The sequence below is a fragment of the Aquila chrysaetos genome (assembly GCF_900496995.4).
Source record: "Aquila chrysaetos chrysaetos chromosome W unlocalized genomic scaffold, bAquChr1.4 W_unloc_2, whole genome shotgun sequence".
NCBI classification, from domain to species: Eukaryota; Metazoa; Chordata; class Aves; order Accipitriformes; family Accipitridae; genus Aquila; species Aquila chrysaetos.
Genome location: NW_024470322.1, coordinates 2,873,264 through 2,891,207, shown reverse-complemented (window position 1 = coordinate 2,891,207; position 17,944 = coordinate 2,873,264). Strand labels below are relative to the sequence as shown.

Here is a 17,944-nt window from a genome sequence, read left to right as displayed (position 1 = left end):
AGCGCCTGGAGCACTTCCTCCCTCTCCTTCTTCACTGACCTTGGGGTCTGCAGGGTTGTTTCTCTTACATGTTCTCACTCCTCTCTCCGGCTGCCGAATCTGCCTATCCCAACTTTTTTTTCCTTCTTAAAAATGTTATCACAGAGGCGTTACCGCTATCACTGATTGGCTCGGCCTTGGCCGGCGGCAGGTCCATCTTAGAGCCGGCTGGTATTGGCTCTCTCTCGAACACAGGGGAAACTTCCAGCAACTTCTTACAGAAGCCACCCCTGTAACCCCCCCCGCTACCAAAACCTTGCCAGCAAAACCAATACAACATCATACAGCCTAATTCACTGGCTATTCTTTCCCAAAATCAAATCTCCTTGAGGTACACATCGAACTTCCCCATCCTTCTGCATCACCCACCAAGTGCACCCCGGTCCTTGAGCAAAAGCAATCCCATGAATGGGTTTGTCTCTGCCTGAGGCAGGACTAACCCAGACTGTCTTCCCTAACATACTCTTCATGCGCACTACTACTATCTCTTTCTACAGTATGTGGAAGTCTTGGTTGGGTGGGACCAGCCCAATTGGCAGATCCTCTACTATTAACCAACCAGGTGGCTTTTGCTAAATATATATCCCAATGTTTGAAAGTCCCACCCCCCCATTGCTCTCAGTGTAGTTTTTAGCAGTCCATTGTATGGTATGATTTTTCCGGAGGCTGGTGCATGATAGGGGATGTGATACACCCACTCAATGCCATGTTCTTTGGCCCAGGTGTCTATGAGGTTGTTTCGGAAATGAGTCCTGTTGTCTGATTCAATTCTTTCTGGGATGCTGTGTTGCCACAAGACCTGCTTTTCAAGGCCCAGGATAGTGTTCCGGTCAGTGGCATGGTGTCACGACCCAGACTGGACAGACCAGAGAGTCGTGTTTAATTCGAAATTCCCTCGGGCTAAATTAAGGTGAAATGACACCAAACGATCAGTTAAAGATTTTATTCATGACAGAAGCAAACTGAACTGGGGAGGCATGGTAGTAGGTGGCAGGGTTTCTCACAACAGGAATTGGCATAGGACTACTTCTGTAAACTGTGTAACCATATACATCAATTCAGGGAATAAGGAGATCCCTCCCTTTGAGTCACGAGGTTCAGAGCAGACCACCCTTGCTTTCCAGACTCCTCCTCAGAGAAGGGCCCAGGGGCGGCTGGATCTACTCTTAGTCTCAGACTTGGTCAATGGTTTATATCTTGAAACGGATGAGGTGTAGGGATTGTGGAAAAGGAAAAGGAAAGAGAGAAGAAGACAGAGAGAAAAAGGAAGAGAGAAAGATTTCACCGGTCCTGGGTCCAGCGTTGGTTCAGTCAGCCGAGGGGTCCAGTCAGCCAAGGGGTCCAGTTCCGGTGGGCTTGCGCACCCAGGGCTTCAGTTGGTGTCCTTTTATCATCCTTGCCCCTCCTTCGGGGGGGGCACCCAAACTCCTCAGGTTAATGAGCAGTTTGTGAGCCTTTGGGCTTGGGGGTCCTTTGCAGAGTAACTTCTCCTTCCCTGCAGAAGTGGCCATTGTTTGATCTTTGTATCAGAAGAGCTTATCAGAACAGGGAGCTGCACCCTCCAGCACGCCCTCCCCCTCCTGTTGCTGATGTCTGAGCTGATGGGCTTTTCACCTTGGCTCCTTGCTGTGCAGGGTTTGTCTTTAAGCAGAACTTGCCCCACCGCAATGTTTGAGACATTAACTCTTTCAGTCTCTCACACATGGGGCACAGAATATGTTTCCAGCCATCTGGTGGTTGCTTCCACCATTGTAAACACGTGGTGCTTGCCTTGGCAAGTTTGTGGGAGTGTGATATAGTCAATCTGCCAGGACTCCCCATACTTAAATTTCAGCCATCGCCCTCCATACCACAGGGGGTTTAACCGCTGGGCTTGCTTAATTACAGCACATGTTTCACATTCATGGATAACCTGCACGACAATGTCCATGGTCAAGTCCATCCCTCGATCACGAGCCATCTATATGTTGCATCTCTTCCCTGATTGCCTGAGGTATCATGGGCCCACTGAGCCATAAATAGCTCACCCTTATGTTGCCAGTCCAGATCCACCTGAGACACTTCAATCTTGGCAGCCTGATCCACCTGTTGGTTGTTTTGATGTTCTTCAGTGGCCTGACTCTTGGGTACATGAGCATCTATGTGACATGCTTTTATAACCAGATTGTCTAGCCGGGATGCAATATCTTGCCACAGTGCGGCAGCCCAAATGGGTTTACCTCTGCGCTGCCAGTTGCTCTGCTTCCATTGCTGTAACCACCCCCACAGGGCATTTGCCACCATCCATGAGTCGGTATAGAGATAGAGCACTGGCCACTTTTCTCTTTCAGCAATGTCTAACGCTAGCTGGATGGCTTTCACCTCTGCAAACTGACTCGATTCACCTTCTCCTTCAGCAGTTTCTGTGACTTGTCGTATAGGACTCCATACAGCAGCCTTCCACCTCCGATGCTTTCCCACAATGCAACAGGACCCACCAGTGAACAGGGCATATTGCCTCTCATTTTCTGGCAGTTTATTATGCAGTGGGGCCTCTTCAGCATGCGTCACCTCCTCCTCTGGCGACATTCCAAAATCTTTGCCTTCTGGCCAGTCCATGATCACCTCCAAAATTCCTGGGTGACTGGGGTTTCCTATGCGAGCCCGTTGTGTGATCAGTGCGGCCCACTTACTCCATGTGGCATCAGTTGCATGATGTGTAGAGGAGACCCTCCCTTTGAACATCCAGCCCAGCACTGGCAGTCGGGGTGCTAAGAGGAGCTGTGTTTCAGTACCAACCACTTCTGAGGCAGCTCAAACTCCTTCATATGCTGCCAATATCTCTTTTTCAGTTGGAGTATAGCGAGCCTTGGATCCTCGATATCCTCGACTCCAAAACCCCAGGGGTCGGCCTCGGGTCTCCCCAGGTGCTTTCTGCCAGAGGCTCCAGGTAGGGCCATTCTCCCCGGCTGCAGTATAGAGCACATTTTTAACATCTTGTCCTGCCTGGACTGGCCCAAGGGCTACTGCATGAACAATCTCCCGTTTAATTTGTTCAAAGGCTTGTTGTTGCTTAGGGCCCCATTTAAAATTCTTCTTCTTCCGGGTCACTTGATAGAGAGGGCTTACAATCAGACTGTAATTTGGAATATGCATTCTCCAAAAACCCATGACACCTAAGAAGGCCTGTGTTCCCTTTTATTAGTTGGTGGAGACATAGCTGCTGTTTTGTTGATCACATCCATGGGGATCTGACAACGCCCGTCTTGCCATTTTATTCCTAAAAACTGGATATCCTATGGCAAAACCAGCCTTCAGAAGGATTTGGATTATTTTCTTCCCTTTCTCAAAGACTTCTTCTGCCGTGTTGCCCCATATGATGATGTCATCGATGTATTGCAGGTGTTCTGGAGCTTCACCTTTTTCCAGTGCAGCCTGGATCAGTCCATGGCAAATGGTGGGGCTGTGTTTCCACCCCTGGGGCAATCGATTCCAGGTGTACTGGATGCCCCTCCAAGTGAAAGCACATTGTGGCCTGCACTCCGCTGCCAAAGGGATTGAGAAAAACACATTAGCAATGTCAATTTTGGCATACCACTTGGCTGCCTTTGATTCCAGTTCGTATTGAAGTTCTAGCATATCTGACAGGGCAGCACTCAGTGGTGGTGTAACTTCATTCAGGCCACGATAGTCAACTGTTAGTCTCCACTCCCCATTAGACTTTCGCACTAGCCATATGGGACTATTAAAGGGTGAGCGAGTTTTGCTGATCACTCCTTGGCTCTCCAGTTGGCGAATCAACTTGTGGATGGGAATCAGAGAGTCTCGGTTGGTGCGATATTGCCGCCGGTGCACCGTCGTGGTAGCAATTGGCACTTGTTGTTCTTCAACCCTCAGCAACCCCACAATCGAAGGGTCTTGAGAGAGACCAGGCAGGGTAGACAGCTGTTCAGTGCCCTCCATCTCCAAGGCAGCTATACCAAAAGCCCATCGATACCCCTTCGGGTGCTTAAAATAACCTCTCCTGAGATAGTCTATGCCAAGGATACACGGAGCCTCCGGACCAGTCACAATGGGGTGTTTCTGCCATTCATTCCCAGTTAGGCTTACTTCAGCTTCCAATACAGTTAACTCTTGGGATCCCCCTGTCACACCAGAAATACAAATGGGTTCTGCCCCTTTATAGCTTGATGGCATTAAGGTACATTGCGCACCAGTGTCTACTAGAGCCTTGTACTCCTGTGGGTCTAATGTGCCAGGCCATCGCATCCACACCGTTCAGTAGACCCGGTTATCCCTTTCCTCCACCTGGCTGGAGGCAGGGCCCCTCTCATTCTGGTTAGAGTATCCAGTACTCGCTTCTCATAAAATTGGCTCAGAAGTCCCTTCAAGAGAATCAGAAATAAGATCAGCCCTTCTACTCTGTTTGGAAACTGGAGCGGCATTTTTCCTAGTAGAATCCCCTTTTGTGGTGGTTTTTCCTTGCAGCTCACGTACCCGTGCATTTAGGACCGAGGTAGGTTTTCCATCCCATTTCCTCATGTCCTCTCCGTGGTCACATAGGTAAAACCACAGGGCACCTTGCAGTGTGTACCTTCTATATTCTCTCTCTTGGGCAGAGGAACGCTCACTCCTAATAGCTGAGACATTGGTCCTTAGAGGTAGGCAATAGGACGTATCCTCTTTGAATTGCTGGAAATCCTGGGACAACTTCTCCACAGCCAAAATGCAGGCTTGTAGGGAGGAGGAGAGATTTTCTTTGTATTGACGGAGTTGGCGAGCCACTTCATCCACCATCGGTTGCCAGGTTGACTGGCAGATCCTCTACTGTTAACTAGCCAAGTGGCTTCTGCTAAATTTGTATCCCAATGCTTGAATGTCCCAGCACCCATTGCTCTCAGTGTAGTTTTTAACAGTCCATTGTATCGTTCAATTTTTCCCGGAGGCTGGTGCATGATAGGGGAGGTGATACACCCACTCAATGCCATGCTCCTTGGCCCCGGTGTTTCTGAGGTTGTTTCAGAAATGAGTCCCATTGTCTGATTCAATTCTTTCTGGGATGCTGTGTTGCCACAAGACCTGCTTTTCAAGGCCCAGGATAGTATTCTGGTCAGTAGCATGTGTCACAGGGTATGTTTCTAACCATCCAGTAGTCTCTTCCACCATGGCAAGCACATGACGCTTGCCATGGCAGGTTCGTGGTTGTGTGATATAGTCAATCTGCCAAGCTTCCCCATATTGATATTTCAGCCATCATCCTCTATACCAAAAAGGCTTTAGCTGTTTGGCTTCTTTGATTATGGCACGCATTTCACATTCATGGATAACCTGTGCAATGGCATCAATAGTCAAGTCCACCCCTTGATCACGAGCCCATTTGTATGTTGTATCCCTTCCTAGGTGTCCTGCTGTGTCATGGGCCCATCAAGCTATAAATAGCTCACCCTTATGCTCCCAGTCCAGATCCACCTGAGCAACTTCAATTCTAGCAGCCTGGTCCACCTGCTCATTGTTTCAATGTTCTTCAGTGGCACAACTCAGGTATGTGAGCATCTACGTGATGTACTTTCACAACCAGGTTTTCTACCCGAGCAGATATCTTGCCACAATGCAGCAGCCCAGATGGGTTTCCCTCTGTGCTGCCCGTTGGTCCACTTCCATTACTGTAGCCACCCCCACAGACCATTTGCCACCATCTATGAGTCAGTATAAAGTACTGACCATTTTTCTCTTTCAGCAATATCTAAAGCCAACTGGATGGATTTCACCTCTGCAAACTGACTCAATTCACCTTTTCCTTCAGCGGTTTCTGCGACTTGTCATGTAGGACTCCACACAGCAGCTTTTCACCTTCGATATTTTCCCACAATATGACAGTATCCATCTGTAAACAGGGCATATTGCTGCTTATTTTCTGGTAATTTATTATACAGTGGGGCCTCTTCAGCACGAGTCGTCTCCTCTGGCAACACTCCAAAGTTTCTCCCTTCTGGCCAGTCCATGACCACTTCCAGGATTCCTGGGCGGTCAGGGTTTCCCATTCGAACCCATTGAATTATCAGTGCAACCCACTTACTCCATATAGCATCAGTTGCATGATGTAGATGGGACCCTCCCTTTGAACATCCATCCCAGCACAGACAATTGAGGTCCCAAGAGGAGTTGTTCTTCAGTACCAACTACTTTTGAAGTGGCTTGAACCCCTTCATATGCTGCTGTGCTGTTTTTGGCTGGGATAGAGTTAATTTTCTTAATAGTAGCTAGTATGGGGCTATGTTTTGGATTTGTGCTGAAAACAGTGTTGATAACACAGGGATGTTTTCGTTATTGCTGAGCAGTGCTTACACAGAGTCAAGGCCTTTTCTGCTTCTCATACTGCCCTGCCAGTGAGTAGGCTAGGGGTGCACAAGAAGTTGGGAGGGGACACAGCCAGGACAGCTGACCCCAACTGACCAAAGGGATATTCCATACCATATGATGTTATACTCAGCAATATAAAAGCTGGGGGAAGAAGAAGGAAGAGGGGACATTCGGAGTGATGGCATTTGTCTTCCCAAGTAACTGTTATGCATGATGGAGCCCTGCTTTCCTGGAGATGGCTGAACGCCTGCCTGCCGATGGGAAGTAGTGAATGAATTCCTTGTTTTGTTTTGCTTGCATGCACAGTTTTTGCTTTCCCTATTAAACTGTTTTTATCTTTACCCATGAGTTTTCTCACTTTTACTCTTCTGATTGTCTACCCCATAGCACTGTGGGGGGAGTGAGTGAACGAGCGGCTGTGTGGTGCTTAGTTGCCAGCTGGGGTTAAACCATGACAGCTGCTAATATTTCTTTTTCAGTTGGAGTGTAACAGGCTTCAGATCATCTATATCCTCAGCTCCAAAACCCTAGAGTTTGACCTCGAGTCTCTCCAGGTACTTTCTACCAGAAGCTCCAGGTGGGGCGATGATCCCTGGCTGTGGTGTTGTCACGGTCTGTTTGGATGTCTCAAATTTACAGGACAACATACTCTGTAGATTAAACTTTATTTTATGAGCTCATTAGGAAAGAAAAAAACAAACACGACAAACAAGGGCTCAATCCCCTTTGTACAGACTACTCTGTCAGTTCACTAATTCATCACTTAAGTCATGAGGTTTCTCACTCACAGGTTCTCTAATTCTTTACTCACAACTCACAACTTATAACTTGTGCACTTATGAGAAAAATAGTTACCTAGCAGACGGTGAGAGTGCTCATCCTTCCTACTCCATCACAATGCCACTGTCCCCTGTATCACACCAGGAAGCACGGAAGCCTCAGCAGTCCAGCTGCTGTTGTATCCACCTCAAAAGCTTTCACAGTAAGCTGATGTTTTTATACCTTCCAGCTTGGAAGTTTGGTCTATACCATTTCCATGAGAGCAGATTCTGAGGAAACTGCTAGATAATCAATAGGCAAAGATGATAGCTGCAGGAGACAGCAAGCTGCATAATGGCAGTGTTAGGTTTATGGTTGGACTCAATGATCTTAAAGGTCTTTTCCAACCTAAATGATTCTATGATAATGGCCTTTTAGCTCTTTCTAGCCAGCTGTCCTGAGTACATATTGCCCTCGCTTTGACCTAATGGTGCTGCTCCCAGCATACATCAGGCCTTAGCATGAGTTTTGTGTTAGTCAAAATCTGAGCAGGAGCTGAGTGAACAGTCACAGGTGTAAAGCACATTTTTCACATCTTGTCCTGTCCGGACTGGCCCAAGGGCTACCACACAAACTATCTCCCATTTAATTTGTTCAAAGGCTTGTTGCTGCTCGTACTGGACATATGGGACTACTAAAGGGTGAGTGAGTCTTGCTGATCACTCCTTGGCTCTCCAATTGATGAATCAGCTTATGGATGGAAACCAGGGAGCCTTGGTTGGTGCGATATTGTCACCAGTGCACCATCATAGAAGCAATTGATACCTGCCATTCTTTAACCCACAGCAACCCAACAACAGAAGGCTCCTCTGAGAGGCCAAGCAAGCTAGACAGCTGTTTAATCTTCTCTGTACTCAAGGCAGCTATACCAAAAGCCCACTGGTACCCTTTTGGGTCCTTGAAGTACCCTTTATAATCTGATGACATTAGGGTACACTGTGCACCAGTATCCACCACAGATTTATACTCACATGGGTCTGATGTTCCAGGCCATAGAACCTACACAGTCCAGTAGAACTGGTTGTCCCTTTACTCCGCCTGGCTGGAGGCAAGGCCCCTCTATTCCTGGTCAGAGTAGTCATTACTTGATTTTTGTAATTGCAAACCAGATGTGGTGGGTTAACCCTGGCTGGATGCCAGGTGCCCATCAAAGCCATTCTATCACTCCCCCCCACCTCAGCTGGACAGGGGAGAGAAAATATAACAAAAGGCTTGTGGGTCGAGATAAGGACAGGGAGAGATCACTCAACCAATTACCATCACAGGCAAAATGGACTCAACTTGGGGAAAATTAACTCAATTTATTGCCAATCAACCAGAATAGGGTAATGAGAAATAAAACCAAATCTCAAAACACCTTCCCTCCACCCCTCCCTTCTTCCCAGGCACAGCTTCACTCCCGGATTCTCTACCTACACCCCCCCCAGCGGCGCAGGGGGCCGGGGAATGGGGTTTATGGTCAGTTCATCACACGTTATTTTCTGCCGCTTCATCCTCTTCAGGGGCAGGACTCATCACACTCTTCCCCTGCTCCAGCATGGGGTCCCTCCCATGGGAGACAGTCCTCCACAAACTTCTCCAACGTGGGTCCTTCCCATGGGCTGCAGTTCTTCACGAACTGCTCTAGCATGGGTCCCTTCCACGGCATGCAGTCCTTCAGGAGCACACTGCTCCAGCGTGGGTCCCCCACGGGGTCACAAGTCCTGCCAGAAAACCTGCTCCGTGGGCTCCTCTCTCCACAGATCTGCAGGTCCTGCCAGGAACCTGCTCCAGCATGGGCTTCCCATGGGGTCACAGCTTCCTTCGGGCACCCACCTGCTCCGGCGTGGGGTCCTCCACGGGCTGCAGGTGGATATCTGCTCCACCGTGGACCTCCATGGACTGCAGGGGGACAGCCTGCCTCACTATGGTCTTCACCACGGGCTGCAGGGGAATCTCTGCTCCGGTGCCTGGAGCATCTCCTCCCCCTCCTTCTTCACTGACCTTGGTGTCTGCAGGGTTGTTTCTCTTATATGTTCTCACTCCTCTCTCCGGCTGCAGTTTCTGTGCCCGCCGCAACTTTTTTCCTTCTTAAATATGTTATCCCAGAGACGCTACCACTGTTGCTGATTGGCTTGGCCTTGGCTAGCGGCAGGTCTGTCTTGGAGCCGGCTGGTTTTGGCTCAATGGGACATAGGGGAAGCTTCTAGCAGCTTCCCACAGAAGCCACCCCTGTAACCACCCTCCCACTACCAAAACCTTGCCACACAAACCCAATACAAGAAGGCAGGCTGTCGCGTCCCAAAGTTGGAGTGACTCAGGTTCGTGGATTTCCTTTGTCAGAATTAAGGTGAAACGACACCAGGGGAGTTCAAACAACAATCAACATTTATTCAACCTAGCTAACTTTGTCCAAGTACACGTGAACTTATCAATATGAACCTTGCAACATGTCATTAAGCCGCTGTTTGAGAAGAGAAGGGAAGTATAGAAAAATGAAATGGAAAAAGGAACATGAAACTGTGTCAGAAGGAGAGCCCTCCCGTTGAGTCACGAGGTTCAGAGCAGACCCCCTTGCTTTCTGGACTCCTTCTCAAAGAGGAGCTCAGGGGCGGCTAGATCCACTCCTAGTCTCAGACTTGGTCAACGGTTTATGTTTAAAAGGATGAGGTGTAGGGACTGTGGAAAAGAGAGAAGGAAAAGAGGAAGAGAGAGAATGAGAGAAAGAAAGAAAGAAAGAAAGCGAGAAGAGAAGGGTTTCACCAGTCCTGGGTCCAGCGTTGGTCCAGCCAGCATAGAGATCCAGTTCCGGAGGGTGCGCACTGAGGACTCGTTCTCTCTTCTTTTATAGTGTGTTGGTTGATGATCTCAACATGCGCAGTTCCCACACCTGGGGTTCACTGGAATCGGTCAGTGAGCTTTGCGGGGGGGGTTCATTGTGGAGTTGCCTCTTTTCCTGCTGGCATGACTGCTTAAGATAGAAGCACAGTCCCAACTTCCGTGGGGCCTTCTTCCTCCAGGAAGGCATAAATTGTGTTCGTTCTCCTGGTCACTTAAGATAAGGAATTGGGGCTTTGGAGAAGTGCGTTCCCACCCTCTGTGGGGCCCTCTCCTCTGGCCACATTGTCCTGTTCACAAAACTCCAGCATTTTTAGAGAGGCCATTTTCTCCAGCAAAGCTCTTTAACGGATGTTTGAGACATTGAATTTGTCAGACCGTCACACAGGCATTCTTTATTGCAGCGCTGGGTGTACAGGGGATCACTCCACCTATCGTGCACACTGTTACCTACAGCAAACAAAATTTATATTGTTCTAGTCATACATATTCATATTATCATTTACATAGTGTCTACCCTTTGGTCACGCACAGTGTGGGTCATCTCTTTCTCCTAGTTAACTGGCCTTGGCAATTTTTAATTACAAAAACTCAGCAGAACTCAAAGCTTATCATCAAGGCCCAAGGCTTCTTGTCTGTTGACGCACATCAGGCTCGAGGCCTCCTGTCTGTTGGCGCCTCCAGTGCATACCATTGACAGGGGTCAAGGTTTTCTTCTCTAATTAGTACATACCAAAAATTCAAAGTTTTTCAAGCAAGCAAAAGTTTGTTAGTACAGCGATACAGTAAAATTTTCCTTCTCCTGCCTTTGTTCAAGGCATCAGTGTTTGGAAAGTAACATTATGATTGAAACAATAGAGGTAAATATAAAGTGTAGTTGAGTGATTAACTAGTAATTACTCGTAAGTTTTGTAGTTCTTCGCTCTCATGACTAGATGTTCCTGTACGTTAGATGAGAACAATATTGGAACTGACCACCTGTGATTGAAACTGTAATTGAAACTGTGTTAAGCTTCAAAGAGCAAGGACAAGAAACTAAGGAGACCATCATGGACACCAGTTTGCTGCTTGGAAACCTCCTTACCCTTCCCATCTTGATTTCAATATCAAGGATTCCAATCAGTAGAGCTAAGTGAAATTGTCCAATGATTGTTTTTAAATAAGAATATTGATAAGGTTATATAATCAAAGGACCAATCATTATAAAGGTTAAATTTAAGAGCAAGCATAGTATGCATTTTTACGTAAAGAAACTTATGTAACGATGATTTGACAGAAAAAGTGTATAAAACTGATGGAGTTTAATACTAAGTTGGACACGCCTTGGGAGGAGCGATCCCCCGTGTCCCCAGCGCTGCAATAAACGACGTGCCTGCTTCTTAACATCACATTGGTTTTAAGGAGTTTTATTCCAGATTTCGGTAACATGCTGATGGGAAGTAGAGAATAACATCATTTGTTTTCCTTTGCTTTCGCGCGCGACCTTTGCTTTCGCTTTATTAAACTGTCCTTATCTTGACCCACGAGCCTTTTGTTATATTTTCTCTCCCCTGTCCAGCTGAGGAGGGGGAGTGATAGAGCAGCTTTGGTGGGCACCTGGCACCCAGCCAGGGTCAACCTACCACAGTCCTTTTTGGCGCCCAACATGGAGCACAACAACGGCAGTTTTGCATTAAGCGTGCTATAGCTAGTTATTAAGTGGCAAGCTCCTGTGCACATCACGGAGTTTGTTGGCTGCTTTGCTTATCTCTATTTTGCTGAGCTTGGGAACATGTTAATACAAATAATGGCTATGTGCTTTGCCCTGGCACTGATGGCCTTGCTGTGCTGTGGGAGCTATCTTGTGGAGGAGATGAGGGAATACATCTCCCTCTTCCTACCTGAGATTGGTGTGGATGGCTTTATTATGCAGGCTCCCGAGGTCCTTGTTCACCCTTATGTGAGCTGTTCAATACTAATAATTAATACTGGTGGTATATTATGGGTATTGTGGAATCTGGTCTCATCCTGGTATAAGAGGAGACAAGTTTCGGGTGAGGCAATACTGAAATGTGCCCTCAAGCAGCCAGTCCCTGGGTGGCAGGGTATATGGAAGGATTTGGGCAGATTCCTAGGACGGTTATCACCTCCCATAACCTGGGACTTTACACCCAAACAATGCGTCATGATTCCTTATATACACTTGCACCAGCATTAATCCCATGAGCGGTTGCATGGGGCACCTCAGCCTGGCCCTAGGTCCATCCCCCAGCCCAGCTCTGCTGCCGGAAGGTGGCCCCTGAGCTTGGGCCCCTGAGCACTGCATTCCAGGATGGCTACAAGACAATGCTGAGGCTGTTTCTTATCTCATCACCCAGGGAAACTTCACTCCCTTAGAGGGAGTCATTCTGTCTCTGGCATTCCTGCTTCCAGCCAGTTTAAGCTCTTCTTGTAGTTGGGCCTTCTTGCCCTCCATGCCAGATCATTCCTTGGTCACAAATTACCACTGCTGAGCAGTTACAATTTGAATTCCCCCTTCAATACCCTGCTTAGATCTGCTGTGAACAATTCAGATTTGTTGTCCAGCTAAATGAATTAAAATCTGTATCCAATCCAACAACAGATGGCATCATTCTTATATTTTTTGTCAGCACTGGTGTTATATCATATTACAGCGGGTCTATGAGCAAAACATCTAAATTAAAGGTATTGTGAGAGAAGAGAACTGGTGTCCTGATAAATTAGTCTTTTTATTCTCCTGAAAGAAGTCAATAAATCCTATAAGCTCAATTTCACCATCTGAGCCCCTGGTATGGTTGCAATTCCATATTTTACAAGTATTTTGCTGTAATTTCTTTTTTTCTGAAAATAAAGTTTTTGATTTTGAGTGTTGCTGTGTTTGTATACCATGAGCACAAAGAAAAGCAGAAAACTGAGCAGAAAAAAAAAAGAAAAAAAGAAAAAGAGGAGCAAAGCAACAAGAGGCTGATTTACTGGCATCCGCTTTTGCAGGGAAATTACAAGTGAGATAAGGATTAGGAATGTTAAAAGAAAAAGGAATCAAATGTGTTTGTGGCTGTGCTGAGAGAAGTGTTTGAAGTAAGCAGTGAGAGAGGACTGATATGGACTGGAAGAACCTCTCCCAGCGGAACCTCTGGTTAAAGCAAAGCTGGGAGATGAGGAAATAGAATTTTTAGTCGACACTGGGGCTACATATTCGGTCTTAAATACACTAGAAGGAAATTTAAGTAACAAAAGCATAAATGTCATTTGTGCGACAGGGACTCATGAGACCTGGCCATTTTTCAAATCCCTGAAATTTAAACTTGGAAAAAAATGGGTTACTCACCAGTTTTTATATTTGCCAAATTCTCCGAAAACTTTATTGGGTAGAGATTTACTTGAAAAGGTAGAAGCTAAAATCAGATTCAAGGATGGGGAAGTTGAAATTTTAATCCCAGAATCTAAATATGTTGAAGCCACAGTCTTGTTGTTACAGGATACAAATCCCAAAAGGGGCAAGATACCTCGAGAAACAGAAGATGCAGTGATTCCCATCGTTTGGGCAGGAGAAGTTCCAGGAAGGTCTAAGAGAGCGGAACCAGTAAGAATTGATCTAAAACCAGGATCATTACCAGTAAGAATTAAACAATACCCTTTAAAATTAGAAGCGAGAACTGGCTTGATACCAATAGTTCAAAAATTCTTGAAATATAAATTGCTACTAGAATGTGAGTCAAAATACAATACACCCATCTTAACAGTAAAGAAACTAATGGAAAACATTACCATTTAGTCCAGGATCTTAGAGCAATCAATCAGATAGTACAAGATATACATCCCGTAGTTGCAAACCCGTATACATTACTAACTACCCTCACCAGTGAACAAGGCTGGTTTACAGTTTTAGATCTGAAAGATGCCTTTTTCTGCATCCCTTTGGACTCTAACAGTCAGGAGCTTTTTGCTTTTGAGTGGGAAAATCCTGAAACAGGGCAAAAGACACAATATACTTGGACAGTTCTACCACAAGGCTTCAAGAATAGTCCAACTATTTTTGGAAATCAGCTGGCGAAGGAATTAGAGATTTGGAGAAAAGAAAATGGACAGGGAACTGTATTACAATATGTAGATGACATCCTAATTGCAACAGAGACTCAGGAACAATGTTTTTCTTTGACCATAAGCCTCTTGAACTTTTTGGGACATAGCGGATACCGGGTATCAAAGGAGAAGGCGTAGATTGTAAAAGAAACTGTCACTTATCTGGGTTTCGAAATTCTAAAAGGACAGAGACGCCTGGGAGTTGAAAGAAAGGAGGCTATATGCCGTCTCCCAGAGCCGAATACACCAAGAGAACTGCGTGCATTCCTAGGCATGACAGGATGGTGTCGCCTGTGGATTGCAAACTATGGACTGTTAGTAAAACCTTTATATGAATTACTAAAAGACTCACAAAGAGACACCCTAGAATGGACAGACGACAGCAGAGCCGCGTTTAAGCAACTAAAACAAACCCTGATGAAAGCTCCCACCCTGGGTTTGCCAGACCTAACAAAATTGTTTGAGCTTTTCACTTATGAACGACAAGGATTAGCACTGGGGGGTCCTGGCACAATTTCTGGGAGGACAACGGAGAGCAGTAGCATATTTTTCCAAGCAATTGGACAATGTAAGCCAGGGATGGCCCAGCTGCCTTAAAGCAGTAGCAGTGACAGTATTATTAATTCAAGAGGCTCGTAAACTAACTTTAGGACAAAAGATTACTGTATATGTACCACATATGGTAGTCACAGTTTTGGAACAAAAAGGGAGGCATTGGTTGTCCCTCAGCCATATGCTGAAATACCAAATGGTACTACTAGAACAAGATGACATCAATCTCAAGACCACTTCAGCTGTAAATCCAGCAGTATTCCTCTCCACTGATCAAGTGGAGAGTTCACCAGAACATGATTGCTTACAAACTGTAGAGGAAATATATGCTAGCTGTCCGGATCTTAAAGACATTCCGTTGGAAAATCCAGACTGGGAGTTATATACTGATGGCAGCAGTTTTGTTCGTGATGGGAAGAGACTGTCAGGATATGCTGTGACAACCTTAGATGGCATAATAGAGGCACGAGCCTTAACTCCCAAAACATCAGCCCGAAAGGCAGAACTAATAGCCTTAACTCAAGCATTGGAACTGAGCGAAGGGAGAAAGGTTAATTTCTGGACAGACTCTAAGTATGCTTTTGGAGTTGTACATGCCCATGGAGCCATCTGGAAAGAGAGAGGACTACTATCAGCACAAGGAACTGAAATCAAGCATGCTGCACAAATACAAAAACTATTAGAGAGCATTCAAAAACCGACGGCAGTTGCAACAATGCATTGCAAAGCCCACCAAACAGGAAAGACCCCACCAGAAATAGGTAATCAATTGGCAGATAAAGCTGCCAAAGAGGCTGCAGAAACAGGCATCATGGCATTATTACCAGAAAAAGAAATAACTTTACCTGAAACACCACCTAAATATGATAATAAAGATGCCAAATTAATAAAAGCCTTATAGGCACAGGAACAGACAGATGGGTGGGCTGTCACACCCACAGGGCAAGTGGTAATCCCACCCTCATTAATGAGAGAAATTGCCAGGCGAGAACATAATAAAGTACATTGGGGAACTCAAAATTTAGTAAAACATCTTCAAAAGATAGTTATAAGCCGAGCAATGACAGAAATTATTCAATCCATTCTGGGAAAATGTGAAATTTGTTGTAAAAATAACCCAAATACTAGCAATAAATTGATTTTGGGGGTTACAAAAGGAGGAAATTCCCCAGGAGACTATTGGAAAATTGATTTTACAGAACTACCTAGAAAAGGGGGATATAGATACATCCTTGTTCTAATTGACACTTTTACTGGATGGCCAGAGGCTTTTCCCTGTCGCACCAACAGAGCTAGGGAAGTAACTAAAATCTTGTTAAAAGAAATTATCCCAAGGTTCGGTGTTCCTTTAGGAATGTCCTCAGACAGAGGACCACATTTTGTTGCTGAAGTTATAAAACGATTATGTAAAAACTTAGCCATAACATGGGATCTCCATACCCCTTATAGGCCACAATCAAGTGAAAAAGTAGAAAGAATGAACTATACACTTAAATTGCAGATTGGAAAAATATGTCAGGAAACATCAATGACTTGGATACAAGCGCTACCTTTAGCACTGTTAAGAATCAGAACACAACCTCATGGTAAAAACAGTTTGAGCCCTTATGAGTTACTTTATGGAAGGCCTTACCAGGCTCCACATATACCAGGAACAATCCACATTAAAGGGGAAATGGACTTGAATAATTACTTAATGTCCTTGGGAAAGACTTTACAGGAATTGCAAAAGTACATGACAACAAGCAGGCCCTTGGAACTGGATACACCAGCCCATCCATTTCAGCCTGGAGACTGGGTCTACATCAAGTCATGGAATTTGGAGCCGCTGACTGAGAAGTGGAAGGGACCATTCCAGGTACTCCTGACTACTTATACAGCTGTCAAGGTCCAAGGGAAAGGTCCGTGGATTCATTATTCCAGGATTAAGAGGGCTCCAACCTCATGGACAGTTGAACAAGAGTCTCCCCTTAAACTGAAATTGAAAAAGTTATGACTGATTTTTATGTTTTGTTTCTAACAATTGTGGTAGCAATGAGTCAAGTGTGCCAGATATCATCCTGGGATCAGAACCTCCACTTAATCTTAACACAGAATATAACTCGAATACTCCACAAAAGTGATTGTTGGATTTGTACCCAAATGCCAACCTCCGGACACAGCCGAGTCCTACCCTTGATAGGATTGCCACTGCCAATAAATGTATCATTATTTAACAATCCACAATATGGTAAGGGACATCCAGACAATGCATGGTGGCCAAACCTTTCTGGAGAAAGGCAAGAAGGAAAGTTACAAGTTACCATGATAAAAGATAATCTAAATTCCACTGTATGCTTATATAGGCCAGGTAATGACTCTCTTGAGTACCTACACCCTTAAGTCTGGAGATGATGGGTGTGATAATTACACTGCTAGATGAAATGACAAAACTTTTGTAGGATGTTTCCCAGGATGTAACAGGACCGGATCATATTGGAGGCCCACACTAAGTCATATAGACACATCAAATCACTTTGGCCTCCAAGTCCCAGAAGGAAGTGTACTGATCCAATGTTGGGGAAGGTTTCGATATGATCCCAAGAGCGAGATTAAGACACAAACGAGGTCAAATGCCGTATACCCAAAAGAGCTTTTATTATCAAAAGTAGAAAATAGTGGCGATAGGATAGAATGGAAGACAGAAATCAAGCAAGCAGTCGGGATAGGATTGCAAGGATAGTCACCACCACGGATCCAGCGGTGTCCCGTTGGTCCTCAATCTTCAATTCTTCGGTGGTGGGAGCCCCCTCGGCTTGTCTCCACGGTTTTTATAGGGAATATTTCGATGATGTCACACACTGCAGGTTTCGTCTATCACACAACCTTCCTGTGATCAACACCAGAAACCAGTATCTTATCAGCTCCAGCCCCGTTTCCTCCCCTGGATGCCTCAATGGCCTGGTAATCGTCCTTATGGACAGAGGAGTGTCCTGCTTAAACAGGCCATCTCGGAGACAAAGGGCTCGAGATAAACAGTTAGTTCCTTGAGATGACAGTCCAGTCCCTCACACCTAACAATCTTTGAGACAAACGGCTGGAGATAACAATTCAGTCTTGTAGCAGTGCTACATATCAAGGTGCCGCGATTAGATCACTGGTCGGCCGGACCAGGGAAGAGACAGATAACACACATGGTGTGAGTGCCAACTCCATCTTTTATTGCGCAGTTAATTCCTTTTATACTAACAATGGTAGGTGGGATTACTGATATGTCATAGGGAGGCGACGACTAGCCTTCTACCTTTCCGTGACA

General features: G+C 45.7%; 1 long non-coding RNA gene across 1 annotated transcript; it reads left to right on the top strand.

Moving 5' to 3' along the window:
* The first annotated feature begins 904 nt into the window (after positions 1-904).
* LOC121232983 lies at positions 905-14,154 on the top strand. Its single transcript, XR_005931789.1, has 3 exons — positions 905-914; positions 11,291-11,295; positions 13,954-14,154. It is a non-coding gene; the product is annotated as an uncharacterized LOC121232983 (long non-coding RNA).
* Positions 14,155-17,944: the final 3,790 nt, after the last annotated feature.